Below are 23,133 nucleotides of genomic sequence, written 5' to 3'. Positions count from 1 at the left end.
AGGACTGCTTCTGTCAGGAGGCTAGACCGCCAGCAGAAATAGAAACGAGCTACGTTGAAAATGGACCATAGCTTTAAGCAAGTAGTCGTGGCCGAGTGGTTAAGGCGATGGACTTGAAATCCATTGGGGTCTCCCCGCGTAGGTTCAAATCCTGCCGACTACGTGCTACTTCACCTTTGGTGATATTTTATACTTCATATTAAATGGCATCTGCACAAGCAGGCCGAATATAGCTATCACTCTCAATAGAGCTAAGGAAGGCGAAACACTGGGCAGGGAATGGGATCAAAAGAGTGGCCGGAGAAGGCATGAGACTACCTGTCTGGCACTCCTGCCACTTGTGCACCCCAGCTGTCGAGAAGACACATGTCGAGTAATAGCCAAGGAGATTGGGAAAGAACTTCAGTTATCATCTCGCCAGTAAGTTCCATCTGAGGTATCAGATGCATGAAGGAAGTAGCCTTATTGGGGCGTCTGACAGCGTCATTATTTTCCTAAAGTGTCATAACTGCATTCTTTTACAACCTCCTTTTTGCTTTTCTCTGGCCAGGAACATGAACTTTATAATAGTGCCTTTGAGTCACGTCAGTATGCAGGTATGGACCGAGTGTATTTTTTGCAGTAGAACGGATAGGCAAAGATGGGAAGGCAGTGGAGCAGAGTGAACTGAGGGAAAGCAAAAGACTGCTGTGAGAGTGAGAACCTCAGCTTAAGTGGCAGCCACCCCTCGTGAGTAGTCGTGGCCGAGTGGTTAAGGCGATGGACTCGAAATCCATTGGGGTGTCCCCGCGCAGTTTCAAATCCTGCCGACTACGTCGGTGCTCTTTCACAATGATGTGTTAGGTTTTTCCTTGGATGCCTCCTTTCCCAGGAATAAGCATGTATTATTCAACAACGTTGAGAGCACAGGTAAAACAAAGACAAGAATGTGAAACAATGCACTGTGCAATGCCAGCATGAAAACTCTCAAGGAGTACGCTGCCCAGGCCTACAGCTTCTCAGACACTGTATCTGTCTATTTTGGGGAGCTGCAGAGAAGCCTTGCCTGTGCTTTTCGAGCCTGCTGTCTGGGGTGAGTGCCTGGATAAATTGTTGTTGGGAAGGACAAGGCAGCTAGCTCCTCTACAGGGGTCAATTTAGGAGGTTGGTGGGAAGCACAGGAAGGGGCAGGAAGGAAGCTCTCTGCTGTTGCTTCTCGGCCTAGGCAGAGCTGCAGGTGTGGTTAAAAAGGATTGGCGTTTGGCCAGGTCCCAGACCACAGTGCAACCTAGGGCAACAAGAGAGGTGAGGCTACTGAGGCCCTTACCCTGAGCCTTCTGACCCCACCGCCCCTTTGGCCCCGATCGGCCACGATCGGCCAAAACCTCTCTATAAGGGCTAAAGGTGATTATTATATATGCCTGAGTAACTTAGGGTCCCTCGCATAAATGGACTCCTGCTGAAGGAGCTCGCCTTTGCTTTGGGACTGGCCCAACACGGCCTTGCTCTCCTCAACAAACCTGCCACCAGCCAGGAGGCTGAATGGCTTGCAGAAGGACACTCCCAGGTATGCCCAAGCACTTCATTTGCATAGAGACTACCCTCTCTTGGGCCCGCCTCCACTCACCTATTAAGTAATGTGGCTAGAATATCAAGACAGAAAGAGGAGCAGGGCCTGACAGCCTTTCAAAGGCTCAACTGAGGTGCTGGGCTGACGGCTGGGATCACCAAAGCCTGGGATGACTCCAATATGGAAGCAGAAGCCTTAGGGCAAACAAAGGTCAGCAGTTGATGTGCTGTAAAGAAGAAGGGCTGCAGAGGGCCTCAGCAAAGCCTTCGGAATACTTGTGGATTGGCAGGAGTGCCTATATTTGTTTTTTGAGAAGCACCTTGCCAGTGCAAAGGATTGCTGAGGAAGAGGAAGGAGCAGAGCGGAATGACTGGAGCCAGTGAGGTTGCCTGTGAAGACATGAAGGGCTATGTTGAAAGGGGCACCGCTTGCAGAGCCAAGTAGTCGTTACCAAGTGGTTAAGGCGATGGACTAGATATCATTTGGCGTCTCCACGAGTATGTTCAAATCCTGCCGACTACGTCAGATGACATTTTTGGGATTCCTCTTCAGGGCCTCCTGCGTGGGAGAACAAGGGAGCAGCCTCTATGCAAAGCAGTCAGTAAAACAGAATATGAAGCAAAGACCATTAAAGCCACAGAAGAAAGATATGAACCCAGGCCAAATGCATCCTGCTCCCCCTCCCTCACCTGTCAGGCACTAGTCTGCAGAGAAACTGAACACGCCCACTCTCCTCCAAGGAGAATTCAGCTCAGGAAACGCCTAGCCACAGGCCCTAGATTGGACGAGGCACTTCTTTTCATACCTGTAAAGACCAACCCGTCTCTCTGTGGAGTCCATTCATGGCCTCCAAGACAGAAGTTTTGCCATGGTGCCTATCGTGGCTGCCATCTCCCTGACGTTAAAGCTACCACCTCTTCCGGCCTGATTTTTTTCCCCCGTCTCAAAACATGAACATACAAGGAGTGCTAATTTCACATGCATGCCTGCTTTTAGCTTGAGACGCTTTAGAAAGTCTTCTGTGGAATAGGAATGATGTATAGGAGAGCAGGGAAAATGGTCCAGTGAACGGAAAGAAAAAAGACTACGGATGGAGGTAAAGTGCCCTGTTGAGATTCACTTGTGTGGGTAGTTGTGGCCGAGTGGTTAAGGCGATGGACTAGAAATCCATTGGGGTATCCCCGCGCAGGTTCGAATCCTGCCAACTACGCTGTCCCTTTTGTGAACAGTATTTTCCCATAATTCTTTGAAATACCTACTGGCATAAATGCGGGCTCCAAAAGCAGGACTAATAGGGTCAGCGGCCTGGGAGGGCTCAAACTTTTGCCATTGTGGCCTTCCTCTCTAGAAAAGGACTGCTTCTGTCAGGAGGCTAGACCGCCAGCAGAAATAGAAACGAGCTACGTTGAAAATGGACCATAGCTTTAAGCAAGTAGTCGTGGCCGAGTGGTTAAGGCGATGGACTTGAAATCCATTGGGGTCTCCCCGCGTAGGTTCAAATCCTGCCGACTACGTGCTACTTCACCTTTGGTGATATTTTATACTTCATATTAAATGGCATCTGCACAAGCTGGCCGAATATAGCTATCACTCTCAATAGAGCTAAGGAAGGCGAAACACTGGGCAGGGAATGGGATCAAAAGAGTGGCCGGAGAAGGCATGAGACTACCTGTCTGGCACTCCTGCCACTTGTGCACCCCAGCTGTCGAGAAGACACATGTCGAGTAATAGCCAAGGAGATTGGGAAAGAACTTCAGTTATCATCTCGCCAGTAAGTTCCATCTGAGGTATCAGATGCATGAAGGAAGTAGCCTTATTGGGGCGTCTGACAGCGTCATTATTTTCCTAAAGTGTCATAACTGCATTCTTTTACAACCTCCTTTTTGCTTTTCTCTGGCCAGGAACATGAACTTTATAATAGTGCCTTTGAGTCACGTCAGTATGCAGGTATGGACCGAGTGTATTTTTTGCAGTAGAACGGATAGGCAAAGATGGGAAGGCAGTGGAGCAGAGTGAACTGAGGGAAAGCAAAAGACTGCTGTGAGAGTGAGAACCTCAGCTTAAGTGGCAGCCACCCCTCGTGAGTAGTCGTGGCCGAGTGGTTAAGGCGATGGACTCGAAATCCATTGGGGTGTCCCCGCGCAGTTTCAAATCCTGCCGACTACGTCGGTGCTCTTTCACAATGATGTGTTAGGTTTTTCCTTGGATGCCTCCTTTCCCAGGAATAAGCATGTATTATTCAACAACGTTGAGAGCACAGGTAAAACAAAGACAAGAATGTGAAACAATGCACTGTGCAATGCCAGCATGAAAACTCTCAAGGAGTACGCTGCCCAGGCCTACAGCTTCTCAGACACTGTATCTGTCTATTTTGGGGAGCTGCAGAGAAGCCTTGCCTGTGCTTTTCGAGCCTGCTGTCTGGGGTGAGTGCCTGGATAAATTGTTGTTGGGAAGGACAAGGCAGCTAGCTCCTCTACAGGGGTCAATTTAGGAGGTTGGTGGGAAGCACAGGAAGGGGCAGGAAGGAAGCTCTCTGCTGTTGCTTCTCGGCCTAGGCAGAGCTGCAGGTGTGGTTAAAAAGGATTGGCGTTTGGCCAGGTCCCAGACCACAGTGCAACCTAGGGCAACAAGAGAGGTGAGGCTACTGAGGCCCTTACCCTGAGCCTTCTGACCCCACCGCCCCTTTGGCCCCGATCGGCCACGATCGGCCAAAACCTCTCTATAAGGGCTAAAGGTGATTATTATATATGCCTGAGTAACTTAGGGTCCCTCGCATAAATGGACTCCTGCTGAAGGAGCTCGCCTTTGCTTTGGGACTGGCCCAACACGGCCTTGCTCTCCTCAACAAACCTGCCACCAGCCAGGAGGCTGAATGGCTTGCAGAAGGACACTCCCAGGTATGCCCAAGCACTTCATTTGCATAGAGACTACCCTCTCTTGGGCCCGCCTCCACTCACCTATTAAGTAATGTGGCTAGAATATCAAGACAGAAAGAGGAGCAGGGCCTGACAGCCTTTCAAAGGCTCAACTGAGGTGCTGGGCTGACGGCTGGGATCACCAAAGCCTGGGATGACTCCAATATGGAAGCAGAAGCCTTAGGGCAAACAAAGGTCAGCAGTTGATGTGCTGTAAAGAAGAAGGGCTGCAGAGGGCCTCAGCAAAGCCTTCGGAATACTTGTGGATTGGCAGGAGTGCCTATATTTGTTTTTTGAGAAGCACCTTGCCAGTGCAAAGGATTGCTGAGGAAGAGGAAGGAGCAGAGCGGAATGACTGGAGCCAGTGAGGTTGCCTGTGAAGACATGAAGGGCTATGTTGAAAGGGGCACCGCTTGCAGAGCCAAGTAGTCGTTACCAAGTGGTTAAGGCGATGGACTAGATATCATTTGGCGTCTCCACGAGTATGTTCAAATCCTGCCGACTACGTCAGATGACATTTTTGGGATTCCTCTTCAGGGCCTCCTGCGTGGGAGAACAAGGGAGCAGCCTCTATGCAAAGCAGTCAGTAAAACAGAATATGAAGCAAAGACCATTAAAGCCACAGAAGAAAGATATGAACCCAGGCCAAATGCATCCTGCTCCCCCTCCCTCACCTGTCAGGCACTAGTCTGCAGAGAAACTGAACACGCCCACTCTCCTCCAAGGAGAATTCAGCTCAGGAAACGCCTAGCCACAGGCCCTAGATTGGACGAGGCACTTCTTTTCATACCTGTAAAGACCAACCCGTCTCTCTGTGGAGTCCATTCATGGCCTCCAAGACAGAAGTTTTGCCATGGTGCCTATCGTGGCTGCCATCTCCCTGACGTTAAAGCTACCACCTCTTCCGGCCTGATTTTTTTCCCCCGTCTCAAAACATGAACATACAAGGAGTGCTAATTTCACATGCATGCCTGCTTTTAGCTTGAGACGCTTTAGAAAGTCTTCTGTGGAATAGGAATGATGTATAGGAGAGCAGGGAAAATGGTCCAGTGAACGGAAAGAAAAAAGACTACGGATGGAGGTAAAGTGCCCTGTTGAGATTCACTTGTGTGGGTAGTTGTGGCCGAGTGGTTAAGGCGATGGACTAGAAATCCATTGGGGTATCCCCGCGCAGGTTCGAATCCTGCCAACTACGCTGTCCCTTTTGTGAACAGTATTTTCCCATAATTCTTTGAAATACCTACTGGCATAAATGCGGGCTCCAAAAGCAGGACTAATAGGGTCAGCGGCCTGGGAGGGCTCAAACTTTTGCCATTGTGGCCTTCCTCTCTAGAAAAGGACTGCTTCTGTCCAGAGGCTAGACCGCCAGCAGAAATAGAAACGAGCTACGTTGAAAATGGACCATAGCTTTAAGCAAGTAGTCGTGGCCGAGTGGTTAAGGCGATGGACTTGAAATCCATTGGGGTCTCCCCGCGTAGGTTCAAATCCTGCCGACTACGTGCTACTTCACCTTTGGTGATATTTTATACTTCATATTAAATGGCATCTGCACAAGCAGGCCGAATATAGCTATCACTCTCAATAGAGCTAAGGAAGGCGAAACACTGGGCAGGGAATGGGATCAAAAGAGTGGCCGGAGAAGGCATGAGACTACCTGTCTGGCACTCCTGCCACTTGTGCACCCCAGCTGTCGAGAAGACACATGTCGAGTAATAGCCAAGGAGATTGGGAAAGAACTTCAGTTATCATCTCGCCAGTAAGTTCCATCTGAGGTATCAGATGCATGAAGGAAGTAGCCTTATTGGGGCGTCTGACAGTGTCATTATTTTCCTAAAGTGTCATAACTGCATTCTTTTACAACCTCCTTTTTGCTTTTCTCTGGCCAGGAACATGAACTTTATAATAGTGCCTTTGAGTCACGTCAGTATGCAGGTATGGACCGAGTGTATTTTTTGCAGTAGAACGGATAGGCAAAGATGGGAAGGCAGTGGAGCAGAGTGAACTGAGGGAAAGAAAAAGACTGCTGTGAGAGTGAGAACCTCAGCTTAAGTGGCAGCCACCCCTCGTGAGTAGTCGTGGCCGAGTGGTTAAGGCGATGGACTCGAAATCCATTGGGGTGTCCCCGCGCAGGTTCAAATCCTGCCGACTACGTCGGTGCTCTTTCACAATGATGTGTTAGGTTTTTCCTTGGATGCCTCCTTTCCCAGGAATAAGCATGTATTATTCAACAACGTTGAGAGCACAGGTAAAACAAAGACAAGAATGTGAAACAATGCACTGTGCAATGCCAGCATGAAAACTCTCAAGGAGTACGCTGCCCAGGCCTACAGCTTCTCAGACACTGTGTCTGTCTATTTTGGGGAGCTGCAGAGAAGCCTTGCCTGTGCTTTTCGAGCCTGCTGTCTGGGGTGAGTGCCTGGATAAATTGTTGTTGGGAAGGACAAGGCAGCTAGCTCCTCTACAGGGGTCAATTTAGGAGGTTGGTGGGAAGCACAGGAAGGGGCAGGAAGGAAGCTCTCTGCTGTTGCTTCTCGGCCTAGGCAGAGCTGCAGGTGTGGTTAAAAAGGATTGGCGTTTGGCCAGGTCCCAGACCACAGTGCAACCTAGGGCAACAAGAGAGGTGAGGCTACTGAGGCCCTTACCCTGAGCCTTCTGACCCCACCGCCCCTTTGGCCCCGATCGGCCACGATCGGCCAAAACCTCTCTATAAGGGCTAAAGGTGATTATTATATATGCCTGAGTAACTTAGGGTCCCTCGCATAAATGGACTCCTGCTGAAGGAGCTCGCCTTTGCTTTGGGACTGGCCCAACACGGCCTTGCTCTCCTCAACAAACCTGCCACCAGCCAGGAGGCTGAATGGCTTGCAAAAGGACACTCCCAGGTATGCCCAAGCACTTCATTTGCATAGAGACTACCCTCTCTTGGGCCCGCCTCCACTCACCTATTAAGTAATGTGGCTAGAATATCAAGACAGAAAGAGGAGCAGGGCCTGACAGCCTTTCAAAGGCTCAACTGAGGTGCTGGGCTGACGGCTGGGATCACCAAAGCCTGGGATGACTCCAATATGGAAGCAGAAGCCTTAGGGCAAACAAAGGTCAGCAGTTGATGTGCTGTAAAGAAGAAGGGCTGCAGAGGGCCTCAGCAAAGCCTTCGGAATACTTGTGGATTGGCAGGAGTGCCTATATTTGTTTTTTGAGAAGCACCTTGCCAGTGCAAAGGATTGCTGAGGAAGAGGAAGGAGCAGAGCGGAATGACTGGAGCCAGTGAGGTTGCCTGTGAAGACATGAAGGGCTATGTTGAAAGGGGCACCGCTTGCAGAGCCAAGTAGTCGTTACCAAGTGGTTAAGGCGATGGACTAGATATCATTTGGCGTCTCCACGAGTATGTTCAAATCCTGCCGACTACGTCAGATGACATTTTTGGGATTCCTCTTCAGGGCCTCCTGCGTGGGAGAACAAGGGAGCAGCCTCTATGCAAAGCAGTCAGTAAAACAGAATATGAAGCAAAGACCATTAAAGCCACAGAAGAAAGATATGAACCCAGGCCAAATGCATCCTGCTCCCCCTCCCTCACCTGTCAGGCACTAGTCTGCAGAGAAACTGAACACGCCCACTCTCCTCCAAGGAGAATTCAGCTCAGGAAACGCCTAGCCACAGGCCCTAGATTGGACGAGGCACTTCTTTTCATACCTGTAAAGACCAACCCGTCTCTCTGTGGAGTCCATTCATGGCCTCCAAGACAGAAGTTTTGCCATGGTGCCTATCGTGGCTGCCATCTCCCTGACGTTAAAGCTACCACCTCTTCCGGCCTGATTTTTTTCCCCCGTCTCAAAACATGAACATACAAGGAGTGCTAATTTCACATGCATGCCTGCTTTTAGCTTGAGACGCTTTAGAAAGTCTTCTGTGGAATAGGAATGATGTATAGGAGAGCAGGGAAAATGGTCCAGTGAACGGAAAGAAAAAAGACTACGGATGGAGGTAAAGTGCTCTGTTGAGATTCACTTGTGTGGGTAGTTGTGGCCGAGTGGTTAAGGCGATGGACTAGAAATCCATTGGGGTATCCCCGCGCAGGTTCGAATCCTGCCAACTACGCTGTCCCTTTTGTGAACAGTATTTTCCCATAATTCTTTGAAATACCTACTGGCATAAATGCGGGCTCCAAAAGCAGGACTAATAGGGTCAGCGGCCTGGGAGGGCTCAAACTTTTGCCATTGTGGCCTTCCTCTCTAGAAAAGGACTGCTTCTGTCAGGAGGCTAGACCGCCAGCAGAAATAGAAACGAGCTACGTTGAAAATGGACCATAGCTTTAAGCAAGTAGTCGTGGCCGAGTGGTTAAGGCGATGGACTTGAAATCCATTGGGGTCTCCCCGCGTAGGTTCAAATCCTGCCGACTACGTGCTACTTCACCTTTGGTGATATTTTATACTTCATATTAAATGGCATCTGCACAAGCAGGCCGAATATAGCTATCACTCTCAATAGAGCTAAGGAAGGCGAAACACTGGGCAGGGAATGGGATCAAAAGAGTGGCCGGAGAAGGCATGAGACTACCTGTCTGGCACTCCTGCCACTTGTGCACCCCAGCTGTCGAGAAGACACATGTCGAGTAATAGCCAAGGAGATTGGGAAAGAACTTCAGTTATCATCTCGCCAGTAAGTTCCATCTGAGGTATCAGATGCATGAAGGAAGTAGCCTTATTGGGGCGTCTGACAGTGTCATTATTTTCCTAAAGTGTCATAACTGCATTCTTTTACAACCTCCTTTTTGCTTTTCTCTGGCCAGGAACATGAACTTTATAATAGTGCCTTTGAGTCACGTCAGTATGCAGGTATGGACCGAGTGTATTTTTTGCAGTAGAACGGATAGGCAAAGATGGGAAGGCAGTGGAGCAGAGTGAACTGAGGGAAAGAAAAAGACTGCTGTGAGAGTGAGAACCTCAGCTTAAGTGGCAGCCACCCCTCGTGAGTAGTCGTGGCCGAGTGGTTAAGGCGATGGACTCGAAATCCATTGGGGTGTCCCCGCGCAGGTTCAAATCCTGCCGACTACGTCGGTGCTCTTTCACAATGATGTGTTAGGTTTTTCCTTGGATGCCTCCTTTCCCAGGAATAAGCATGTATTATTCAACAACGTTGAGAGCACAGGTAAAACAAAGACAAGAATGTGAAACAATGCACTGTGCAATGCCAGCATGAAAACTCTCAAGGAGTACGCTGCCCAGGCCTACAGCTTCTCAGACACTGTGTCTGTCTATTTTGGGGAGCTGCAGAGAAGCCTTGCCTGTGCTTTTCGAGCCTGCTGTCTGGGGTGAGTGCCTGGATAAATTGTTGTTGGGAAGGACAAGGCAGCTAGCTCCTCTACAGGGGTCAATTTAGGAGGTTGGTGGGAAGCACAGGAAGGGGCAGGAAGGAAGCTCTCTGCTGTTGCTTCTCGGCCTAGGCAGAGCTGCAGGTGTGGTTAAAAAGGATTGGCGTTTGGCCAGGTCCCAGACCACAGTGCAACCTAGGGCAACAAGAGAGGTGAGGCTACTGAGGCCCTTACCCTGAGCCTTCTGACCCCACCGCCCCTTTGGCCCCGATCGGCCACGATCGGCCAAAACCTCTCTATAAGGGCTAAAGGTGATTATTATATATGCCTGAGTAACTTAGGGTCCCTCGCATAAATGGACTCCTGCTGAAGGAGCTCGCCTTTGCTTTGGGACTGGCCCAACACGGCCTTGCTCTCCTCAACAAACCTGCCACCAGCCAGGAGGCTGAATGGCTTGCAGAAGGACACTCCCAGGTATGCCCAAGCACTTCATTTGCATAGAGACTACCCTCTCTTGGGCCCGCCTCCACTCACCTATTAAGTAATGTGGCTAGAATATCAAGACAGAAAGAGGAGCAGGGCCTGACAGCCTTTCAAAGGCTCAACTGAGGTGCTGGGCTGACGGCTGGGATCACCAAAGCCTGGGATGACTCCAATATGGAAGCAGAAGCCTTAGGGCAAACAAAGGTCAGCAGTTGATGTGCTGTAAAGAAGAAGGGCTGCAGAGGGCCTCAGCAAAGCCTTCGGAATACTTGTGGATTGGCAGGAGTGCCTATATTTGTTTTTTGAGAAGCACCTTGCCAGTGCAAAGGATTGCTGAGGAAGAGGAAGGAGCAGAGCGGAATGACTGGAGCCAGTGAGGTTGCCTGTGAAGACATGAAGGGCTATGTTGAAAGGGGCACCGCTTGCAGAGCCAAGTAGTCGTTACCAAGTGGTTAAGGCGATGGACTAGATATCATTTGGCGTCTCCACGAGTATGTTCAAATCCTGCCGACTACGTCAGATGACATTTTTGGGATTCCTCTTCAGGGCCTCCTGCGTGGGAGAACAAGGGAGCAGCCTCTATGCAAAGCAGTCAGTAAAACAGAATATGAAGCAAAGACCATTAAAGCCACAGAAGAAAGATATGAACCCAGGCCAAATGCATCCTGCTCCCCCTCCCTCACCTGTCAGGCACTAGTCTGCAGAGAAACTGAACACGCCCACTCTCCTCCAAGGAGAATTCAGCTCAGGAAACGCCTAGCCACAGGCCCTAGATTGGACGAGGCACTTCTTTTCATACCTGTAAAGACCAACCCGTCTCTCTGTGGAGTCCATTCATGGCCTCCAAGACAGAAGTTTTGCCATGGTGCCTATCGTGGCTGCCATCTCCCTGACGTTAAAGCTACCACCTCTTCCGGCCTGATTTTTTTCCCCCGTCTCAAAACATGAACATACAAGGAGTGCTAATTTCACATGCATGCCTGCTTTTAGCTTGAGACGCTTTAGAAAGTCTTCTGTGGAATAGGAATGATGTATAGGAGAGCAGGGAAAATGGTCCAGTGAACGGAAAGAAAAAAGACTACGGATGGAGGTAAAGTGCTCTGTTGAGATTCACTTGTGTGGGTAGTTGTGGCCGAGTGGTTAAGGCGATGGACTAGAAATCCATTGGGGTATCCCCGCGCAGGTTCGAATCCTGCCAACTACGCTGTCCCTTTTGTGAACAGTATTTTCCCATAATTCTTTGAAATACCTACTGGCATAAATGCGGGCTCCAAAAGCAGGACTAATAGGGTCAGCGGCCTGGGAGGGCTCAAACTTTTGCCATTGTGGCCTTCCTCTCTAGAAAAGGACTGCTTCTGTCAGGAGGCTAGACCGCCAGCAGAAATAGAAACGAGCTACGTTGAAAATGGACCATAGCTTTAAGCAAGTAGTCGTGGCCGAGTGGTTAAGGCGATGGACTTGAAATCCATTGGGGTCTCCCCGCGTAGGTTCAAATCCTGCCGACTACGTGCTACTTCACCTTTGGTGATATTTTATACTTCATATTAAATGGCATCTGCACAAGCAGGCCGAATATAGCTATCACTCTCAATAGAGCTAAGGAAGGCGAAACACTGGGCAGGGAATGGGATCAAAAGAGTGGCCGGAGAAGGCATGAGACTACCTGTCTGGCACTCCTGCCACTTGTGCACCCCAGCTGTCGAGAAGACACATGTCGAGTAATAGCCAAGGAGATTGGGAAAGAACTTCAGTTATCATCTCGCCAGTAAGTTCCATCTGAGGTATCAGATGCATGAAGGAAGTAGCCTTATTGGGGCGTCTGACAGTGTCATTATTTTCCTAAAGTGTCATAACTGCATTCTTTTACAACCTCCTTTTTGCTTTTCTCTGGCCAGGAACATGAACTTTATAATAGTGCCTTTGAGTCACGTCAGTATGCAGGTATGGACCGAGTGTATTTTTTGCAGTAGAACGGATAGGCAAAGATGGGAAGGCAGTGGAGCAGAGTGAACTGAGGGAAAGAAAAAGACTGCTGTGAGAGTGAGAACCTCAGCTTAAGTGGCAGCCACCCCTCGTGAGTAGTCGTGGCCGAGTGGTTAAGGCGATGGACTCGAAATCCATTGGGGTGTCCCCGCGCAGGTTCAAATCCTGCCGACTACGTCGGTGCTCTTTCACAATGATGTGTTAGGTTTTTCCTTGGATGCCTCCTTTCCCAGGAATAAGCATGTATTATTCAACAACGTTGAGAGCACAGGTAAAACAAAGACAAGAATGTGAAACAATGCACTGTGCAATGCCAGCATGAAAACTCTCAAGGAGTACGCTGCCCAGGCCTACAGCTTCTCAGACACTGTGTCTGTCTATTTTGGGGAGCTGCAGAGAAGCCTTGCCTGTGCTTTTCGAGCCTGCTGTCTGGGGTGAGTGCCTGGATAAATTGTTTTTGGGAAGGACAAGGCATCTAGCTCCTCTACAGGGGTCAATTTAGGAGGTTGGTGGGAAGCACAGGAAGGGGCAGGAAGGAAGCTCTCTGCTGTTGCTTCTCGGCCTAGGCAGAGCTGCAGGTGTGGTTAAAAAGGATTGGCGTTTGGCCAGGTCCCAGACCACAGTGCAACCTAGGGCAACAAGAGAGGTGAGGCTACTGAGGCCCTTACCCTGAGCCTTCTGACCCCACCGCCCCTTTGGCCCCGATCGGCCACGATCGGCCAAAACCTCTCTATAAGGGCTAAAGGTGATTATTATATATGCCTGAGTAACTTAGGGTCCCTCGCATAAATGGACTCCTGCTGAAGGAGCTCGCCTTTGCTTTGGGACTGGCCCAACACGGCCTTGCTCTCCTCAACAAACCTGCCACCAGCCAGGAGGCTGAATGGCTTGCAGAAGGACACTCCCAGGTATGCCCAAGCACTTCATTTGCATAGAGACTACCCTCTCTTGGGCCCGCCTCCACTCACCTATTAAGTAATGTGGCTAGAATATCAAGACAGAAAGAGGAGCAGGGCCTGACAGCCTTTCAAAGGCTCAACTGAGGTGCTGGGCTGACGGCTGGGATCACCAAAGCCTGGGATGACTCCAATATGGAAGCAGAAGCCTTAGGGCAAACAAAGGTCAGCAGTTGATGTGCTGTAAAGAAGAAGGGCTGCAGAGGGCCTCAGCAAAGCCTTCGGAATACTTGTGGATTGGCAGGAGTGCCTATATTTGTTTTTTGAGAAGCACCTTGCCAGTGCAAAGGATTGCTGAGGAAGAGGAAGGAGCAGAGCGGAATGACTGGAGCCAGTGAGGTTGCCTGTGAAGACATGAAGGGCTATGTTGAAAGGGGCACCGCTTGCAGAGCCAAGTAGTCGTTACCAAGTGGTTAAGGCGATGGACTAGATATCATTTGGCGTCTCCACGAGTATGTTCAAATCCTGCCGACTACGTCAGATGACATTTTTGGGATTCCTCTTCAGGGCCTCCTGCGTGGGAGAACAAGGGAGCAGCCTCTATGCAAAGCAGTCAGTAAAACAGAATATGAAGCAAAGACCATTAAAGCCACAGAAGAAAGATATGAACCCAGGCCAAATGCATCCTGCTCCCCCTCCCTCACCTGTCAGGCACTAGTCTGCAGAGAAACTGAACACGCCCACTCTCCTCCAAGGAGAATTCAGCTCAGGAAACGCCTAGCCACAGGCCCTAGATTGGACGAGGCACTTCTTTTCATACCTGTAAAGACCAACCCGTCTCTCTGTGGAGTCCATTCATGGCCTCCAAGACAGAAGTTTTGCCATGGTGCCTATCGTGGCTGCCATCTCCCTGACGTTAAAGCTACCACCTCTTCCGGCCTGATTTTTTTCCCCCGTCTCAAAACATGAACATACAAGGAGTGCTAATTTCACATGCATGCCTGCTTTTAGCTTGAGACGCTTTAGAAAGTCTTCTGTGGAATAGGAATGATGTATAGGAGAGCAGGGAAAATGGTCCAGTGAACGGAAAGAAAAAAGACTACGGATGGAGGTAAAGTGCCCTGTTGAGATTCACTTGTGTGGGTAGTTGTGGCCGAGTGGTTAAGGCGATGGACTAGAAATCCATTGGGGTATCCCCGCGCAGGTTCGAATCCTGCCAACTACGCTGTCCCTTTTGTGAACAGTATTTTCCCATAATTCTTTGAAATACCTACTGGCATAAATGCGGGCTCCAAAAGCAGGACTAATAGGGTCAGCGGCCTGGGAGGGCTCAAACTTTTGCCATTGTGGCCTTCCTCTCTAGAAAAGGACTGCTTCTGTCCAGAGGCTAGACCGCCAGCAGAAATAGAAACGAGCTACGTTGAAAATGGACCATAGCTTTAAGCAAGTAGTCGTGGCCGAGTGGTTAAGGCGATGGACTTGAAATCCATTGGGGTCTCCCCGCGTAGGTTCAAATCCTGCCGACTACGTGCTACTTCACCTTTGGTGATATTTTATACTTCATATTAAATGGCATCTGCACAAGCAGGCCGAATATAGCTATCACTCTCAATAGAGCTAAGGAAGGCGAAACACTGGGCAGGGAATGGGATCAAAAGAGTGGCCGGAGAAGGCATGAGACTACCTGTCTGGCACTCCTGCCACTTGTGCACCCCAGCTGTCGAGAAGACACATGTCGAGTAATAGCCAAGGAGATTGGGAAAGAACTTCAGTTATCATCTCGCCAGTAAGTTCCATCTGAGGTATCAGATGCATGAAGGAAGTAGCCTTATTGGGGCGTCTGACAGTGTCATTATTTTCCTAAAGTGTCATAACTGCATTCTTTTACAACCTCCTTTTTGCTTTTCTCTGGCCAGGAACATGAACTTTATAATAGTGCCTTTGAGTCACGTCAGTATGCAGGTATGGACCGAGTGTATTTTTTGCAGTAGAACGGATAGGCAAAGATGGGAAGGCAGTGGAGCAGAGTGAACTGAGGGAAAGAAAAAGACTGCTGTGAGAGTGAGAACCTCAGCTTAAGTGGCAGCCACCCCTCGTGAGTAGTCGTGGCCGAGTGGTTAAGGCGATGGACTCGAAATCCATTGGGGTGTCCCCGCGCAGGTTCAAATCCTGCCGACTACGTCGGTGCTCTTTCACAATGATGTGTTAGGTTTTTCCTTGGATGCCTCCTTTCCCAGGAATAAGCATGTATTATTCAACAACGTTGAGAGCACAGGTAAAACAAAGACAAGAATGTGAAACAATGCACTGTGCAATGCCAGCATGAAAACTCTCAAGGAGTACGCTGCCCAGGCCTACAGCTTCTCAGACACTGTGTCTGTCTATTTTGGGGAGCTGCAGAGAAGCCTTGCCTGTGCTTTTCGAGCCTGCTGTCTGGGGTGAGTGCCTGGATAAATTGTTGTTGGGAAGGACAAGGCAGCTAGCTCCTCTACAGGGGTCAATTTAGGAGGTTGGTGGGAAGCACAGGAAGGGGCAGGAAGGAAGCTCTCTGCTGTTGCTTCTCGGCCTAGGCAGAGCTGCAGGTGTGGTTAAAAAGGATTGGCGTTTGGCCAGGTCCCAGACCACAGTGCAACCTAGGGCAACAAGAGAGGTGAGGCTACTGAGGCCCTTACCCTGAGCCTTCTGACCCCACCGCCCCTTTGGCCCCGATCGGCCACGATCGGCCAAAACCTCTCTATAAGGGCTAAAGGTGATTATTATATATGCCTGAGTAACTTAGGGTCCCTCGCATAAATGGACTCCTGCTGAAGGAGCTCGCCTTTGCTTTGGGACTGGCCCAACACGGCCTTGCTCTCCTCAACAAACCTGCCACCAGCCAGGAGGCTGAATGGCTTGCAGAAGGACACTCCCAGGTATGCCCAAGCACTTCATTTGCATAGAGACTACCCTCTCTTGGGCCCGCCTCCACTCACCTATTAAGTAATGTGGCTAGAATATCAAGACAGAAAGAGGAGCAGGGCCTGACAGCCTTTCAAAGGCTCAACTGAGGTGCTGGGCTGACGGCTGGGATCACCAAAGCCTGGGATGACTCCAATATGGAAGCAGAAGCCTTAGGGCAAACAAAGGTCAGCAGTTGATGTGCTGTAAAGAAGAAGGGCTGCAGAGGGCCTCAGCAAAGCCTTCGGAATACTTGTGGATTGGCAGGAGTGCCTATATTTGTTTTTTGAGAAGCACCTTGCCAGTGCAAAGGATTGCTGAGGAAGAGGAAGGAGCAGAGCGGAATGACTGGAGCCAGTGAGGTTGCCTGTGAAGACATGAAGGGCTATGTTGAAAGGGGCACCGCTTGCAGAGCCAAGTAGTCGTTACCAAGTGGTTAAGGCGATGGACTAGATATCATTTGGCGTCTCCACGAGTATGTTCAAATCCTGCCGACTACGTCAGATGACATTTTTGGGATTCCTCTTCAGGGCCTCCTGCGTGGGAGAACAAGGGAGCAGCCTCTATGCAAAGCAGTCAGTAAAACAGAATATGAAGCAAAGACCATTAAAGCCACAGAAGAAAGATATGAACCCAGGCCAAATGCATCCTGCTCCCCCTCCCTCACCTGTCAGGCACTAGTCTGCAGAGAAACTGAACACGCCCACTCTCCTCCAAGGAGAATTCAGCTCAGGAAACGCCTAGCCACAGGCCCTAGATTGGACGAGGCACTTCTTTTCATACCTGTAAAGACCAACCCGTCTCTCTGTGGAGTCCATTCATGGCCTCCAAGACAGAAGTTTTGCCATGGTGCCTATCGTGGCTGCCATCTCCCTGACGTTAAAGCTACCACCTCTTCCGGCCTGATTTTTTTCCCCCGTCTCAAAACATGAACATACAAGGAGTGCTAATTTCACATGCATGCCTGCTTTTAGCTTGAGACGCTTTAGAAAGTCTTCTGTGGAATAGGAATGATGTATAGGAGAGCAGGGAAAATGGTCCAGTGAACGGAAAGAAAAAAGACTACGGATGGAGGTAAAGTGCCCTGTTGAGATTCACTTGTGTGGGTAGTTGTGGCCGAGTGGTTAAGGCGATGGACTAGAAATCCATTGGGGTATCCCCGCGCAGGTTCGAATCCTGCCAACTACGCTGTCCCTTTTGTGAACAGTATTTTCCCATAATTCTTTGAAATACCTACTGGCATAAATGCGGGCTCCAAAAGCAGGACTAATAGGGTCAGCGGCCTGGGAGGGCTCAAACTTTTGCCATTGTGGCCTTCCTCTCTAGAAAAGGACTGCTTCTGTCAGGAGGCTAGACCGCCAGCAGAAATAGAAACGAGCTACGTTGAAAATGGACCATAGCTTTAAGCAAGTAGTCGTGGCCGAGTGGTTAAGGCGATGGACTTGAAATCCATTGGGGTCTCCCCGCGTAGGTTCAAATCCTGCCGACTACGTGCTACTTCACCTTTGGTGATATTTTATACTTCATATTAAATGGCATCTGCACAAGCTGGCCGAATATAGCTATCACTCTCAATAGAGCTAAGGAAGGCGAAACACTGGGCAGGGAATGGGATCAAAAGAGTGGCCGGAGAAGGCATGAGACTACCTGTCTGGCACTCCTGCCACTTGTGCACCCCAGCTGTCGAGAAGACACATGTCGAGTAATAGCCAAGGAGATTGGGAAAGAACTTCAGTTATCATCTCGCCAGTAAGTTCCATCTGAGGTATCAGATGCATGAAGGAAGTAGCCTTATTGGGGCGTCTGACAGCGTCATTATTTTCCTAAAGTGTCATAACTGCATTCTTTTACAACCTCCTTTTTGCTTTTCTCTGGCCAGGAACATGAACTTTATAATAGTGCCTTTGAGTCACGTCAGTATGCAGGTATGGACCGAGTGTATTTTTTGCAGTAGAACGGATAGGCAAAGATGGGAAGGCAGTGGAGCAGAGTGAACTGAGGGAAAGCAAAAGACTGCTGTGAGAGTGAGAACCTCAGCTTAAGTGGCAGCCACCCCTCGTGAGTAGTCGTGGCCGAGTGGTTAAGGCGATGGACTCGAAATCCATTGGGGTGTCCCCGCGCAGTTTCAAATCCTGCCGACTACGTCGGTGCTCTTTCACAATGATGTGTTAGGTTTTTCCTTGGATGCCTCCTTTCCCAGGAATAAGCATGTATTATTCAACAACGTTGAGAGCACAGGTAAAACAAAGACAAGAATGTGAAACAATGCACTGTGCAATGCCAGCATGAAAACTCTCAAGGAGTACGCTGCCCAGGCCTACAGCTTCTCAGACACTGTATCTGTCTATTTTGGGGAGCTGCAGAGAAGCCTTGCCTGTGCTTTTCGAGCCTGCTGTCTGGGGTGAGTGCCTGGATAAATTGTTGTTGGGAAGGACAAGGCAGCTAGCTCCTCTACAGGGGTCAATTTAGGAGGTTGGTGGGAAGCACAGGAAGGGGCAGGAAGGAAGCTCTCTGCTGTTGCTTCTCGGCCTAGGCAGAGCTGCAGGTGTGGTTAAAAAGGATTGGCGTTTGGCCAGGTCCCAGACCACAGTGCAACCTAGGGCAACAAGAGAGGTGAGGCTACTGAGGCCCTTACCCTGAGCCTTCTGACCCCACCGCCCCTTTGGCCCCGATCGGCCACGATCGGCCAAAACCTCTCTATAAGGGCTAAAGGTGATTATTATATATGCCTGAGTAACTTAGGGTCCCTCGCATAAATGGACTCCTGCTGAAGGAGCTCGCCTTTGCTTTGGGACTGGCCCAACACGGCCTTGCTCTCCTCAACAAACCTGCCACCAGCCAGGAGGCTGAATGGCTTGCAGAAGGACACTCCCAGGTATGCCCAAGCACTTCATTTGCATAGAGACTACCCTCTCTTGGGCCCGCCTCCACTCACCTATTAAGTAATGTGGCTAGAATATCAAGACAGAAAGAGGAGCAGGGCCTGACAGCCTTTCAAAGGCTCAACTGAGGTGCTGGGCTGACGGCTGGGATCACCAAAGCCTGGGATGACTCCAATATGGAAGCAGAAGCCTTAGGGCAAACAAAGGTCAGCAGTTGATGTGCTGTAAAGAAGAAGGGCTGCAGAGGGCCTCAGCAAAGCCTTCGGAATACTTGTGGATTGGCAGGAGTGCCTATATTTGTTTTTTGAGAAGCACCTTGCCAGTGCAAAGGATTGCTGAGGAAGAGGAAGGAGCAGAGCGGAATGACTGGAGCCAGTGAGGTTGCCTGTGAAGACATGAAGGGCTATGTTGAAAGGGGCACCGCTTGCAGAGCCAAGTAGTCGTTACCAAGTGGTTAAGGCGATGGACTAGATATCATTTGGCGTCTCCACGAGTATGTTCAAATCCTGCCGACTACGTCAGATGACATTTTTGGGATTCCTCTTCAGGGCCTCCTGCGTGGGAGAACAAGGGAGCAGCCTCTATGCAAAGCAGTCAGTAAAACAGAATATGAAGCAAAGACCATTAAAGCCACAGAAGAAAGATATGAACCCAGGCCAAATGCATCCTGCTCCCCCTCCCTCACCTGTCAGGCACTAGTCTGCAGAGAAACTGAACACGCCCACTCTCCTCCAAGGAGAATTCAGCTCAGGAAACGCCTAGCCACAGGCCCTAGATTGGACGAGGCACTTCTTTTCATACCTGTAAAGACCAACCCGTCTCTCTGTGGAGTCCATTCATGGCCTCCAAGACAGAAGTTTTGCCATGGTGCCTATCGTGGCTGCCATCTCCCTGACGTTAAAGCTACCACCTCTTCCGGCCTGATTTTTTTCCCCCGTCTCAAAACATGAACATACAAGGAGTGCTAATTTCACATGCATGCCTGCTTTTAGCTTGAGACGCTTTAGAAAGTCTTCTGTGGAATAGGAATGATGTATAGGAGAGCAGGGAAAATGGTCCAGTGAACGGAAAGAAAAAAGACTACGGATGGAGGTAAAGTGCCCTGTTGAGATTCACTTGTGTGGGTAGTTGTGGCCGAGTGGTTAAGGCGATGGACTAGAAATCCATTGGGGTATCCCCGCGCAGGTTCGAATCCTGCCAACTACGCTGTCCCTTTTGTGAACAGTATTTTCCCATAATTCTTTGAAATACCTACTGGCATAAATGCGGGCTCCAAAAGCAGGACTAATAGGGTCAGCGGCCTGGGAGGGCTCAAACTTTTGCCATTGTGGCCTTCCTCTCTAGAAAAGGACTGCTTCTGTCCGGAGGCTAGACCGCCAGCAGAAATAGAAACGAGCTACGTTGAAAATGGACCATAGCTTTAAGCAAGTAGTCGTGGCCGAGTGGTTAAGGCGATGGACTTGAAATCCATTGGGGTCTCCCCGCGTAGGTTCAAATCCTGCTGACTACGTGCTACTTCACCTTTGGTGATATTTTATACTTCATATTAAATGGCATCTGCACAAGCAGGCCGAATATAGCTATCACTCTCAATAGAGCTAAGGAAGGCGAAACACTGGGCAGGGAATGGGATCAAAAGAGTGGCCGGAGAAGGCATGAGACTACCTGTCTGGCACTCCTGCCACTTGTGCACCCCAGCTGTCGAGAAGACACATGTCGAGTAATAGCCAAGGAGATTGGGAAAGAACTTCAGTTATCATCTCGCCAGTAAGTTCCATCTGAGGTATCAGATGCATGAAGGAAGTAGCCTTATTGGGGCGTCTGACAGTGTCATTATTTTCCTAAAGTGTCATAACTGCATTCTTTTACAACCTCCTTTTTGCTTTTCTCTGGCCAGGAACATGAACTTTATAATAGTGCCTTTGAGTCACGTCAGTATGCAGGTATGGACCGAGTGTATTTTTTGCAGTAGAACGGATAGGCAAAGATGGGAAGGCAGTGGAGCAGAGTGAACTGAGGGAAAGAAAAAGACTGCTGTGAGAGTGAGAACCTCAGCTTAAGTGGCAGCCACCCCTCGTGAGTAGTCGTGGCCGAGTGGTTAAGGCGATGGACTCGAAATCCATTGGGGTGTCCCCGCGCAGGTTCAAATCCTGCCGACTACGTCGGTGCTCTTTCACAATGATGTGTTAGGTTTTTCCTTGGATGCCTCCTTTCCCAGGAATAAGCATGTATTATTCAACAACGTTGAGAGCACAGGTAAAACAAAGACAAGAATGTGAAACAATGCACTGTGCAATGCCAGCATGAAAACTCTCAAGGAGTACGCTGCCCAGGCCTACAGCTTCTCAGACACTGTGTCTGTCTATTTTGGGGAGCTGCAGAGAAGCCTTGCCTGTGCTTTTCGAGCCTGCTGTCTGGGGTGAGTGCCTGGATAAATTGTTGTTGGGAAGGACAAGGCAGCTAGCTCCTCTACAGGGGTCAATTTAGGAGGTTGGTGGGAAGCACAGGAAGGGGCAGGAAGGAAGCTCTCTGCTGTTGCTTCTCGGCCTAGGCAGAGCTGCAGGTGTGGTTAAAAAGGATTGGCGTTTGGCCAGGTCCCAGACCACAGTGCAACCTAGGGCAACAAGAGAGGTGAGGCTACTGAGGCCCTTACCCTGAGCCTTCTGACCCCACCGCCCCTTTGGCCCCGATCGGCCACGATCGGCCAAAACCTCTCTATAAGGGCTAAAGGTGATTATTATATATGCCTGAGTAACTTAGGGTCCCTCGCATAAATGGACTCCTGCTGAAGGAGCTCGCCTTTGCTTTGGGACTGGCCCAACACGGCCTTGCTCTCCTCAACAAACCTGCCACCAGCCAGGAGGCTGAATGGCTTGCAGAAGGACACTCCCAGGTATGCCCAAGCACTTCATTTGCATAGAGACTACCCTCTCTTGGGCCCGCCTCCACTCACCTATTAAGTAATGTGGCTAGAATATCAAGACAGAAAGAGGAGCAGGGCCTGACAGCCTTTCAAAGGCTCAACTGAGGTGCTGGGCTGACGGCTGGGATCACCAAAGCCTGGGATGACTCCAATATGGAAGCAGAAGCCTTAGGGCAAACAAAGGTCAGCAGTTGATGTGCTGTAAAGAAGAAGGGCTGCAGAGGGCCTCAGCAAAGCCTTCGGAATACTTGTGGATTGGCAGGAGTGCCTATATTTGTTTTTTGAGAAGCACCTTGCCAGTGCAAAGGATTGCTGAGGAAGAGGAAGGAGCAGAGCGGAATGACTGGAGCCAGTGAGGTTGCCTGTGAAGACATGAAGGGCTATGTTGAAAGGGGCACCGCTTGCAGAGCCAAGTAGTCGTTACCAAGTGGTTAAGGCGATGGACTAGATATCATTTGGCGTCTCCACGAGTATGTTCAAATCCTGCCGACTACGTCAGATGACATTTTTGGGATTCCTCTTCAGGGCCTCCTGCGTGGGAGAACAAGGGAGCAGCCTCTATGCAAAGCAGTCAGTAAAACAGAATATGAAGCAAAGACCATTAAAGCCACAGAAGAAAGATATGAACCCAGGCCAAATGCATCCTGCTCCCCCTCCCTCACCTGTCAGGCACTAGTCTGCAGAGAAACTGAACACGCCCACTCTCCTCCAAGGAGAATTCAGCTCAGGAAACGCCTAGCCACAGGCCCTAGATTGGACGAGGCACTTCTTTTCATACCTGTAAAGACCAACCCGTCTCTCTGTGGAGTCCATTCATGGCCTCCAAGACAGAAGTTTTGCCATGGTGCCTATCGTGGCTGCCATCTCCCTGACGTTAAAGCTACCACCTCTTCCGGCCTGATTTTTTTCCCCCGTCTCAAAACATGAACATACAAGGAGTGCTAATTTCACATGCATGCCTGCTTTTAGCTTGAGACGCTTTAGAAAGTCTTCTGTGGAATAGGAATGATGTATAGGAGAGCAGGGAAAATGGTCCAGTGAACGGAAAGAAAAAAGACTACGGATGGAGGTAAAGTGCTCTGTTGAGATTCACTTGTGTGGGTAGTTGTGGCCGAGTGGTTAAGGCGATGGACTAGAAATCCATTGGGGTATCCCCGCGCAGGTTCGAATCCTGCCAACTACGCTGTCCCTTTTGTGAACAGTATTTTCCCATAATTCTTTGAAATACCTACTGGCATAAATGCGGGCTCCAAAAGC

The 23,133-nt window shown here is 49.8% G+C and overlaps 24 non-coding genes across 24 annotated transcripts; all 24 read left to right on the top strand.

Moving 5' to 3' along the window:
• Nucleotides 1-81: 81 nt before the first annotated feature.
• Nucleotides 82-163, top strand: TRNAS-UGA (transfer RNA serine (anticodon UGA)). Its single transcript has one exon. It is a non-coding gene; the product is annotated as a tRNA-Ser (tRNA).
• A 570-nt stretch (nucleotides 164-733) lies between these two features.
• Nucleotides 734-815, top strand: TRNAS-CGA (transfer RNA serine (anticodon CGA)). The gene has a single exon. It is a non-coding gene; the product is annotated as a tRNA-Ser (tRNA).
• A 1,862-nt stretch (nucleotides 816-2,677) lies between these two features.
• Nucleotides 2,678-2,759, top strand: TRNAS-AGA (transfer RNA serine (anticodon AGA)). Its single transcript has one exon. It is a non-coding gene; the product is annotated as a tRNA-Ser (tRNA).
• Nucleotides 2,760-2,981: 222 nt separating this feature from the next.
• Nucleotides 2,982-3,063, top strand: TRNAS-UGA (transfer RNA serine (anticodon UGA)). The gene has a single exon. It is a non-coding gene; the product is annotated as a tRNA-Ser (tRNA).
• Nucleotides 3,064-3,633: 570 nt separating this feature from the next.
• TRNAS-CGA (transfer RNA serine (anticodon CGA)) lies at nucleotides 3,634-3,715 on the top strand. Its single transcript has one exon. It is a non-coding gene; the product is annotated as a tRNA-Ser (tRNA).
• A 1,862-nt stretch (nucleotides 3,716-5,577) lies between these two features.
• TRNAS-AGA (transfer RNA serine (anticodon AGA)) lies at nucleotides 5,578-5,659 on the top strand. The gene has a single exon. It is a non-coding gene; the product is annotated as a tRNA-Ser (tRNA).
• A 222-nt stretch (nucleotides 5,660-5,881) lies between these two features.
• On the top strand, nucleotides 5,882-5,963 carry TRNAS-UGA (transfer RNA serine (anticodon UGA)). Its single transcript has one exon. It is a non-coding gene; the product is annotated as a tRNA-Ser (tRNA).
• Nucleotides 5,964-6,533: 570 nt separating this feature from the next.
• On the top strand, nucleotides 6,534-6,615 carry TRNAS-CGA (transfer RNA serine (anticodon CGA)). The gene has a single exon. It is a non-coding gene; the product is annotated as a tRNA-Ser (tRNA).
• A 1,862-nt stretch (nucleotides 6,616-8,477) lies between these two features.
• Nucleotides 8,478-8,559, top strand: TRNAS-AGA (transfer RNA serine (anticodon AGA)). The gene has a single exon. It is a non-coding gene; the product is annotated as a tRNA-Ser (tRNA).
• A 222-nt stretch (nucleotides 8,560-8,781) lies between these two features.
• On the top strand, nucleotides 8,782-8,863 carry TRNAS-UGA (transfer RNA serine (anticodon UGA)). Its single transcript has one exon. It is a non-coding gene; the product is annotated as a tRNA-Ser (tRNA).
• Nucleotides 8,864-9,433: 570 nt separating this feature from the next.
• Nucleotides 9,434-9,515, top strand: TRNAS-CGA (transfer RNA serine (anticodon CGA)). The gene has a single exon. It is a non-coding gene; the product is annotated as a tRNA-Ser (tRNA).
• Nucleotides 9,516-11,377: 1,862 nt separating this feature from the next.
• Nucleotides 11,378-11,459, top strand: TRNAS-AGA (transfer RNA serine (anticodon AGA)). The gene has a single exon. It is a non-coding gene; the product is annotated as a tRNA-Ser (tRNA).
• A 222-nt stretch (nucleotides 11,460-11,681) lies between these two features.
• On the top strand, nucleotides 11,682-11,763 carry TRNAS-UGA (transfer RNA serine (anticodon UGA)). The gene has a single exon. It is a non-coding gene; the product is annotated as a tRNA-Ser (tRNA).
• A 570-nt stretch (nucleotides 11,764-12,333) lies between these two features.
• TRNAS-CGA (transfer RNA serine (anticodon CGA)) lies at nucleotides 12,334-12,415 on the top strand. Its single transcript has one exon. It is a non-coding gene; the product is annotated as a tRNA-Ser (tRNA).
• A 1,862-nt stretch (nucleotides 12,416-14,277) lies between these two features.
• On the top strand, nucleotides 14,278-14,359 carry TRNAS-AGA (transfer RNA serine (anticodon AGA)). The gene has a single exon. It is a non-coding gene; the product is annotated as a tRNA-Ser (tRNA).
• Nucleotides 14,360-14,581: 222 nt separating this feature from the next.
• TRNAS-UGA (transfer RNA serine (anticodon UGA)) lies at nucleotides 14,582-14,663 on the top strand. Its single transcript has one exon. It is a non-coding gene; the product is annotated as a tRNA-Ser (tRNA).
• A 570-nt stretch (nucleotides 14,664-15,233) lies between these two features.
• On the top strand, nucleotides 15,234-15,315 carry TRNAS-CGA (transfer RNA serine (anticodon CGA)). The gene has a single exon. It is a non-coding gene; the product is annotated as a tRNA-Ser (tRNA).
• A 1,862-nt stretch (nucleotides 15,316-17,177) lies between these two features.
• On the top strand, nucleotides 17,178-17,259 carry TRNAS-AGA (transfer RNA serine (anticodon AGA)). The gene has a single exon. It is a non-coding gene; the product is annotated as a tRNA-Ser (tRNA).
• A 222-nt stretch (nucleotides 17,260-17,481) lies between these two features.
• Nucleotides 17,482-17,563, top strand: TRNAS-UGA (transfer RNA serine (anticodon UGA)). The gene has a single exon. It is a non-coding gene; the product is annotated as a tRNA-Ser (tRNA).
• Nucleotides 17,564-18,133: 570 nt separating this feature from the next.
• Nucleotides 18,134-18,215, top strand: TRNAS-CGA (transfer RNA serine (anticodon CGA)). The gene has a single exon. It is a non-coding gene; the product is annotated as a tRNA-Ser (tRNA).
• Nucleotides 18,216-20,077: 1,862 nt separating this feature from the next.
• TRNAS-AGA (transfer RNA serine (anticodon AGA)) lies at nucleotides 20,078-20,159 on the top strand. Its single transcript has one exon. It is a non-coding gene; the product is annotated as a tRNA-Ser (tRNA).
• Nucleotides 20,160-20,381: 222 nt separating this feature from the next.
• On the top strand, nucleotides 20,382-20,463 carry TRNAS-UGA (transfer RNA serine (anticodon UGA)). Its single transcript has one exon. It is a non-coding gene; the product is annotated as a tRNA-Ser (tRNA).
• Nucleotides 20,464-21,033: 570 nt separating this feature from the next.
• Nucleotides 21,034-21,115, top strand: TRNAS-CGA (transfer RNA serine (anticodon CGA)). Its single transcript has one exon. It is a non-coding gene; the product is annotated as a tRNA-Ser (tRNA).
• Nucleotides 21,116-22,977: 1,862 nt separating this feature from the next.
• TRNAS-AGA (transfer RNA serine (anticodon AGA)) lies at nucleotides 22,978-23,059 on the top strand. The gene has a single exon. It is a non-coding gene; the product is annotated as a tRNA-Ser (tRNA).
• The last annotated feature ends 74 nt before the right edge of the window (nucleotides 23,060-23,133 follow it).

The sequence above is a fragment of the Pleurodeles waltl genome, unplaced genomic scaffold (genome assembly GCF_031143425.1).
Source record: "Pleurodeles waltl isolate 20211129_DDA unplaced genomic scaffold, aPleWal1.hap1.20221129 scaffold_225, whole genome shotgun sequence".
In the NCBI taxonomy this organism is placed as follows: domain Eukaryota; kingdom Metazoa; phylum Chordata; class Amphibia; order Caudata; family Salamandridae; genus Pleurodeles; species Pleurodeles waltl.
The sequence above is the reverse complement of the archived record's forward strand: the minus strand, read 5'-3'. Positions and strand labels throughout refer to the sequence as shown.